Source organism: Panthera tigris, chromosome A1 (assembly GCF_018350195.1).
Source record: "Panthera tigris isolate Pti1 chromosome A1, P.tigris_Pti1_mat1.1, whole genome shotgun sequence".
NCBI lineage: Eukaryota > Metazoa > Chordata > Mammalia > Carnivora > Felidae > Panthera > Panthera tigris.
The window spans coordinates 139,340,565-139,349,372 of record NC_056660.1 but is presented as its reverse complement, the minus strand read 5'-3'; the positions used below and the strand labels follow the sequence as shown (position 1 = coordinate 139,349,372).

Here is an 8,808-nt window from a genome sequence, read left to right as displayed (position 1 = left end):
AAATAATTTGGGAAACTATGTACCCAGTCACACACAACACGCTAATTCACGTCTAAATCATTTTAAATTTAAACAGTTTCAAAGGATTTGATTTCTGGCATATTGTAAATATTGACATCTTAAAATAAAGGAATAATGTAATTCAAAGAAAATACCAAAGCTATTGATACCCAATACCATCCATTGGAAAAAATAGATAGATAGATAGGTAGATAGATAGATAAACAAGTTGATCTTCAACACTTAGAAACTTTATACCATTCTTTTTTCTCTCTGAAATCATATTTCCATTCCACCTTCCCCACAAAATATCTTCACATAAAATACCTTCATCCTTGAAATTTTTTACTGATGTCATTTCATCCTTCAAGGTAAAATTTTTCCTTCTGGATTAAGTTGTTACTACAAGTATTATTAGTATATACTTTACCAAAAGCAACATAAATGTATTGCAAATTTTAAATAAATTTTTAAAATTAGAAATGATTTTGTTAATTGAATGGATGAGGATTTTTCATTTCATTTCATGTTTTGGTGGGTAATTATTTATTGCTATAATGAGATTGGGTTTGGTACCAATTCTAATATGTTTTTTGGGAACTCTGGGAATCTTTATTCATATATATAAATAGACAGTATTGGAGCATAATTTGCTATAAAATGTCACTCAACTCTTTGAACTTCTTCCACTTTACATGCCAAAACCACACAGTAGCATATCTCCAAGTACTATTTCTGTGATCCATCAGCTGACAACTCAATTAGATCTTCTCCAATTCTGTTGAAAGCAAAGAAATGGAAATCATCCTGAATTGTGAAGAGATTTGTTACCCATCATTAGAAATACCAATTTCTCAATTTCTGGGAATATATCAAAAAAGCTCTGCCAGTGGGGTGCCTTGGTGGCTCAGTCAGTTAAACAACTGATTTCAGCTCAGGTCATGATCCCAGGGTCCTGGTATTGAGCCCCACATGGGGTTCCATGCTGAGCATGGAGACTGCTTGAGATTCTCTCTCTCTCTCCCTCTGTCCCTCTCCCCCCACTCACACTGCTTGCTCTCTCTCTCTCAAAAAAAAAAAAAAAAAAAAGGCTTTGCCCAAACTGATCAAATACCTATGAGTTATACCTCATACTCTTGCATTAAGAGGCATCTTCTTTAGCATAATATACTCTTACCATGTTGGGAAAACTAAGATATTGTTAATTATATTCAATTATGTTAACATACTTCCAATAAATTGAGGTAAATCTATAGCTTGTAGGTTTTTTAAAAAGGTATTAATAGAGACACCTGGGTTGGCTCAGTCAGTTAAGCATCAGATCATAAACTCATGGTTCTGTGGAATCAAGCCCCGCATAGGGCTCTGCGCTGACAGCACAGAGCCTGTTAGTGATTCTCTCTCTCTCCCTCTCTTTCTGTCCCTCCCCCACTCTCTTTCTCTTTCAAAATAAATAAACATTAAAAAATAATAATAAAAAGGTATTAACAAAAGTATATTGAAAAAACACATCAATAACCTAATCAGCAACATTATCCCTCGTTGTCAAATCAATAACCAGACAGAATTCTGACTCCATTTCTCATTTCAAATAACCCTGCCATGTGAATTCCCATTGTAAATATTTAGACAGATAAGGCATAGAGTCCTGCCTGAGTCTGTTATCTGGATATGAGAGACACATAGACAGCATCTACTCCAGGAGCCAATATGGCTTTTGGTGTGATTCTTATTAATCTGAAAATGAATTATATTCATTGTACTATGCAAGTGTATGACATTTATTGAAAACTTGTAGAAATAGTCATTTGCAATAAAACATTTACATAATTGTTATTGACATCTGTTTATATTCAATTAGAATTGTTTAATGATTCAGCTGATGGCATAGCTACAGAATATGATCAAATAGAAAATCTTAGATCCAGTTTTTTATGGTGGGAAAGGAAAATGGATGAGAGTCAGCTGGAGCAACCATTCTCAGCTACATGCAAAATGCTGCAGTGGATCCTTGTGGATCAAGAGCAGGATAATTTTTCGTTACCTCAATCCAATTTAATTCACTCACAAAATACAGCTGGTTTTCACAGTATGGTGTCAGTATCATGTGCAAAATAAGCCATGGTCTATGTCCTAGGAAAACTTATATTTTTACTGATGAAACAATGCATATTCTTACCCATATGACATATAAAAGCTAAAAAAAAAAAAAAGGTACAGAATACATTCCTTCAAAACACAAAAGGGGAAACTGTGAACTGGTGTAGTCAGAACATGTTTCAAGGATCTTGCATGGAAGGATAGCACAGATGGAAAGCCAACATTCCAGATACAGGGAAGAGTATAAGGAAAGACTCAGAGGTGATTCAAGGATCAGAAAAGAAGCCAACCAGAGTAGCATGGTGGCTTTGAACTGGGGAACAATGTAAGAAAAAACTCGGACTGTAAAGAGCCTGAAAGGAACCCATAAAGACTGAGGCTGGATTTTATAGGTAATGGAGAGGCTGTTGCACAAAGGAAAGAACACAAAATAGCTTATGGAAATGGGGGAGTAAAAGAGGAGAGAGGAAAGACTACTAAGAACGTACTGCAATAAGGCATGTATCAGGTGGTAACAGTGATGGTAGGGGTAATGGTACTAAAGGGCACTAAACTCTAACTTGACTTCTAGTCCCAGCTCTGCACTAACTGGCTTAATGATCTTGGATAAGACACTTGCCTTTGAAGCTTTGTTTCTTCCACTCTAAGGATCCCTTGGGATTAAATAAAGCATCTCTGAAGGCAACAGCACTCCAGTAAGTACGGACCAAACAGACAGAGAACTATGACCCTCCCTTCCATTCTGGCTTCAATCAAATCAGATATAACAGCAGTAGTAGTCGTTGTCGTTGCCGTTGTAGTAGTTGTAGCAGCAGGAGTAATATGAGGGCTTCTAGGTATCATTTGCAGAGAAGTTTATGCTACTTTGAAAGTGTTCAAAAAACTGAATTACAGGAGCCTCCTTCAAATTCATAAAATTCCAAGATGCTATGGAGGAGAGCAGCTTTATGAGCGAAGAGTTAGTGGGACTTGCTAACGGCACAGAGAAGTAACGAGTGAGGAATTTCAAAGAAGACAGAATGGCTAGAAAACATGAAACAATAATGAGCGTAGGAGCAGGAATTGGTTCTTAGGAGAAAATGTTGAGTTTTCCCTAGAGTTTGAAGGAATAAACTAGTATGAAAGTTTGTGTTTTCTCTTCATTGTTTTCTGAGCCTTTCAAAAATAGGTCTGCAACATCCCAAAAGAGAATAATTGCACTCAAACATAATTTAACACATGATATATGATACCTTTATCATTAATTAGAAATCGTATCCATAAAATCTCCAATTAAAGATAACTTTAAAAAAAATTTTTGTTAATTTTTCAAAAGGCAAAATGTTTTTGTTCAGTGATACAGGCATTTGCAGCAAACCTTTAGGGCTTAAATTATTGGCTTGAATTTTCTGTTTCCCATATGTATACCAAGCCACAAACTCAAGAGGTATTTTTCTCCTAAGGCATTTCTCTTAACATAAAAGGAATATTAATTTGATATATCATCTTTCAAAATGGTATCTTCACCCTGGGTTGTCCATACGAGATTCTTGATGGTATATTTGAGAATGCTTTGAACGAGTGAAACTATAATCCTTCCATATGTAAAGTCAGCATGTACTTTAAATTTTCTCTCACAATTACAGTATCACATGCAACTAGGAACAAAAGCTACAGGGAACAGAGTGTAATGGATCGTGATGACTGTTTTAGAACAGCTTGAACCTCCTTATAGCCTACGAGAAGGCTATGTGAGCTGAATTCAGAAGAAGTGCTGAAAATGGCTTTTACTGCACACTACACTGTTTCAGGGGCAAATTTGCTTTTTTATGCCTTAGAACCATAGGACTCTCAAGTAAAAGTTCTTGTGCCAATGAAAAGAAGGCTATCCCCCATGTCCTTCCATTATGAGTATTTCTTCTTAATACAAAGCACACAGATAATCACACACGGAATGATTTCCAGACTACCAATACATTTTGTTCCAATTGCTTTTGCCACTAATGCAACCAATTGCCTCCTTCTCTCATTTTAATGTGTTATGGTTCTTGTCTCTGGTGAATGGAAGCAGCACTACCACAGCAAACCCGCTGGATTTTCACGTTTTGAGGCAAAAGAGAGGTCAATGAGAGAGTTTTTAACTAATTGTCTCCATCTTCTCAATTTAACATACTTCTGTTTGAAGTAATTGTAACAAGAACAGAAATGAGGGAAGGAGAGAAATGTACCACACTTCCATTATATTCTAGCTTTTAATATCCTCAAGGAGTAATGTCTCTGTCCTATCTCCTTGGAAGAAACTCTCGAGTACAGGGCCACTTTTGTGGAGATTAAATTTTTCAAGCCGTGCTCAGCTTCAGCAGATTCTTAGTGAACAGAAGCCTCTCACAGCCTGGAAAATCATGTCCCTCCAGCAGGGCTGGGATGATATCCTTCCATCCCCTACTGAGAGACTACAAGTAAATGTATTTGGGGAAGAGTGATGACCAAGGAGACTTGCCATTTTGTAATGTTCTGCCACTGAGGTTATCTCCCCATCCCTAACCTCCGACTGGAACCAGACATGCTTCAGTGGAACCTTTCATTAGGAGAGAATGCTATTATTGATATGGCACCTTGGTTGCTTGGGAATCATGACACAGAGAAATATAGCTACCCTTCAAGCACATGAGTCCATTATGTGGTCCCTAGGAAAACCCCAGAAAACTCTCCTTGTTACTCCCATTTCTCTTCATTCAAATTCTCCCAGGCAGAACCCTCACACTCCCATTTTCTTTCCCCTGTGTTGTGACTCTCCCAACCATTTCTGATAGAAAGACTCAAGCAGACATTTACTGGTGCAGAACGAGCAGGCCAGCCCTCTCTGCAGTGCACCTCACTGCATTGGGAGTGCGCTCCCCATGACTCAGAATGAATCAGACAGAGAGTGAAAAAACAACAGCCCCAAAAGGCAGCTTCAGAACTACATGGTGGCCTGTGATCTGGAGAAGGAAGGCTGCACTGCTGATCACAGTTACCCCAGAACCAGCTGTCCCGCCTGCTGCATTCTTCAAAAAACAGGAAGAACATGGTGCAGACTTGTCTTCCCAAGGAAATCAAAACATTCTCTTGTTTAAACACATTGTGGCAGAATACAACATTTCTCTCTGATCTCCCATGCTATGTTGTATCAAAATCAGAGCTACAGGTCAAAATCTTCTTTGCATGCTCATTTTTTAACTGCCTCAATTTTCTGCCCTTTGTATGAAAACTTCACATATGCTTAAATACAGAATATAAGATAAGTGTTTGTATTTCAAAACATTGGGTTTGGGGTTGTGCCTGCTTTCTTTTTCATTATTTCTAACTGAAATACAGGAAGCCCCTCAGTAGAACTAGCTGGCAAATTTGCTTAGATGTAGCAGCAGCCAATTTATGCTGACCTAGACCTATTCTTTCTACTTGTTACTGGAACTTTCCTTTGTTCCATCCTCCCCTCTTCCTTCCTCACGTTGTTCCCACTGCTGCCTGGACCCTCACCCACCTTCTCGTTCCCACCTTGCCTCATTTCATGCCTCACTTTTGACCTTACTCCACACCTACAGAGTTATGAATGTTATAACAGGAGGACAAGCTGTCAAGGCAAGACCAGGGAGCTCAGGGCAAGCAAAACTTCTCTAAACACTCCTTGATTTGGCCACATCCCAGTGCAATCTCAGAGAGAAAAGAGAAAACCCCAACCTTTGCAGCTCCTCCTCGCCTAGCCCCTTGGACCCTTGCCTCAAAGCTGGCTGGAATAAGATGGCTTCCCACCCCCAGAGGCCCCACCCTGTGCACCCTGGCACAATGTAAACCCCTTGGAAAAGGACAGGAGTAACACCAGTTAAATTGAGATTAAGGTCTTGCCATCTGACAGAATGAAGCCTCAAAATACAAATTTACTTCAATTAGTTTGCTCACACACCTGAGTTTATGGCCTGAGAATCATACCCGGTGCACTAGAAAGAGAAGAATGCTAAATTAAAAAAAAAAATTTTTTTAATGTTTTATTTATTTTTGAGACAGAGAGAAACAGAGCATGATCAGGAGAGGGGCAGAGAGAGAAGGAGACACAGAATCTGAAGCAGGCTCCAGGCTCTGAGCTGTCAGCACAGAGCCCGACACGGGGCTCAAACTCACGAACTGCAAGATCGTGACCTGAGCCGAAGTCGGATGCTCAACCGACTGAGCCACCCAGGTGCCCCAAGAATGCTTTCTTAACATAAGAGGAATTACTCTAATAGCCAACAAAATAACTTACAGCAAGAAAATAGAGCCATTCTCATTCAAAATAAAGCTCAAAACGAGAAAATATACTACTATCATTCTTCTGTTGAACTCAATTTGAAAAGGAAAGAAATTGGGGCGCCTGGGTGGTGGTTCAGTCGGTTTAAGCGTCCAACTTCAGCTCAGGTCATGATCTGGTGGTCTGTGAGTTCTACGCTGCATTGGACTCTATGCTGACAGCTCAGAGCCTGGAGACTGTGTCGGATACTGTGTCTCCCTCTCTCTCTGCCCCTTCCCCCTCATGCTCTGTCTCTCTGTCTCTCTCAAGAATAAATAAACATTAAAAAAATTTTTTTTAAGGAAAGAAATTGAGAGCAAAAATAGCAATTTAACTACTGGAAATAAGGACACAAGACCATCGTTACTTGTAGCCCATATGAGAATCAACTGAAAAGCTCTTACATTTTTTTTTTTTTTGGCAAATAATCAGATAAATTTAAATAAGATAAATAAACACTTTCAAAGTCTTGCCTACACAGCATCAATACCAAAAAGATATAATGGGAAAAAAACCAAGTCTATGCAAAACAACAGTATAAACTGTAAAATACCTAAGAATAAAACTAACCAAAAAGAGTGTGATTGATATGAAAAAAAATTAGCATTTTGTTGAAAGATATAAAAGATTTACATAAAAGGAGAGACATTTTACATATAAGAACGGAAACATCAAATACTACTAATGGTAATAAATGGCATCATTTATTAAGAGGCATAGAATAATGGGAGTTAGTAATTCTTAGTTATTTTAATTAACGAGCACCTACTAACATGTCAAGGACCATTCAAGGTGTTTTACATCCTGTTTTCACTTCATTTCATCTTTCCAAACAATGTATCAAGTATCACTATTCCCATGTTACACATACTGTATGTCATATTACAAAATATGTACTTTAGGGGCGCCTGGGTGGCTCAGTCAGTTGGGCATCTGACTTCGACTCAGGTCATGATCTCACAGCTTGTGGGTTCGAGCCCCACGTCGGGCTGTGTGCTGACAGCTCAGAGCCTGGAGCCTGCTTCAGATTCTGTGTCTCCCTCTCTCTCTGCCCCTCCCCCTCTCATGCTATGTCCCTCTCTCTCTCTCTCTCTCTCTCAAAAAATAAACAATAAAAAAAATTTTTTTTAAATATGTACTTTAACCACTTTTAAAAAAATGTTAATGTTTCTTTATTTTTGAGAGAGAGAGAGAGAGAGAGCATGAGCAGGGGAGGGGCAGAGAAAGAGGGAGACACAGAATCTAAGGCAGGATCCAGGTTCTGAGCTGTCAGTACAGAGCCCGATGTGGGGCTTGAACTCACAAACCGTGAGATCATGACCTGAGCCAAAGTTGAACGCTTAACCCAGGTGCCCCTAACCATTTAATATATTATAGCTATTACAATTTAGCTTTAATGAAATGCCTACATAAATTCCCTGGAATTTTTTTAACATGATAAATTACTCTGAATTTTTTTTGAAGAAAGGTGTGAAGGAAAAGCCAAAAATTTCAAAGAGTAACGCCAAAGAAGAGTGAAGAGAGAAATTTTCAAAGAAACAGACCCTACAAGTTTTTAATATTTGGTCAAGGAAGCATCACAAACCAGTGGAAAAATCAATGGTTATATTTTAAATGACACTAAGAATACTGACTAGTCCAGGGGGAAGAAAAAGATCCCTTGCTTCGTGTCACACATCATACTAAGTTCCACAAGTTTTAAAGAATTAATTTAAAAATACACACACATCAACATCATAAACTAGAAGAAACTATACAGGGATAGACTGAGCATAAAAACAAAAGAAATTATAATGAAAAAGTTCAACAAATTTAACTGTATAATATAAATTTCTATACTTTATGAATAAAACATGAAAGTAAAAACAATGGGGGAAATATCTGCAATGAATATGACAAAGGGTTAATATATTAGCATTTAAAGAAATTCTTTTGGTTGATTTTTTTTAAAGACAAAAATCTCAATAGAAATATGAGCAAAGAGTATAAATACGCAATTTGCAAAAGAATTATTCAGATTTTCTATTTCTACTTATGTTAGACACAGATGTCAGTTTGGTACATTGTGTTTACTATGAATTATATTATTTCATTTATTTTTTAATTCATGGGAATGAATTTTTACAATATTCTCTTATATTCTTTTTATGTCTATAGGATCCAAAGTGACGTCCCATTTTTAATTCCTGATATTGGTAATTTGTAGCTTCTCTCTTTTTCTTGGTCAATCTTTCTGGCACAGACCAACTTTCATTTACGTTGATCTTTTCTACTGTATGTTTGTTCTATTCCATTAATTTCTGCCTTTAACTTTATTATATCTTTCTTTTTACTTTGTTTGGGTTTACTTTGCTGTCCTTCTTCCAACTTCCTGAGGTAGATGTTTAGATCATTGATTTTCACCTTTTCTTGTCTTCTAACATATG

The 8,808-nt window shown here is 37.5% G+C and overlaps 1 long non-coding RNA gene across 1 annotated transcript in view; it reads right to left on the bottom strand.

The window, feature by feature from the left end:
* Positions 1–601: 601 nt before the first annotated feature.
* LOC122239449 overlaps positions 602–8,808 on the bottom strand; it is a 42,063-nt gene continuing 33,856 nt past the window's right edge. The window contains exon 5 of the long non-coding RNA XR_006218570.1: positions 602–778. This is a non-coding gene — a long non-coding RNA (uncharacterized LOC122239449). The remainder of the gene's footprint in view (positions 779–8,808) is intronic.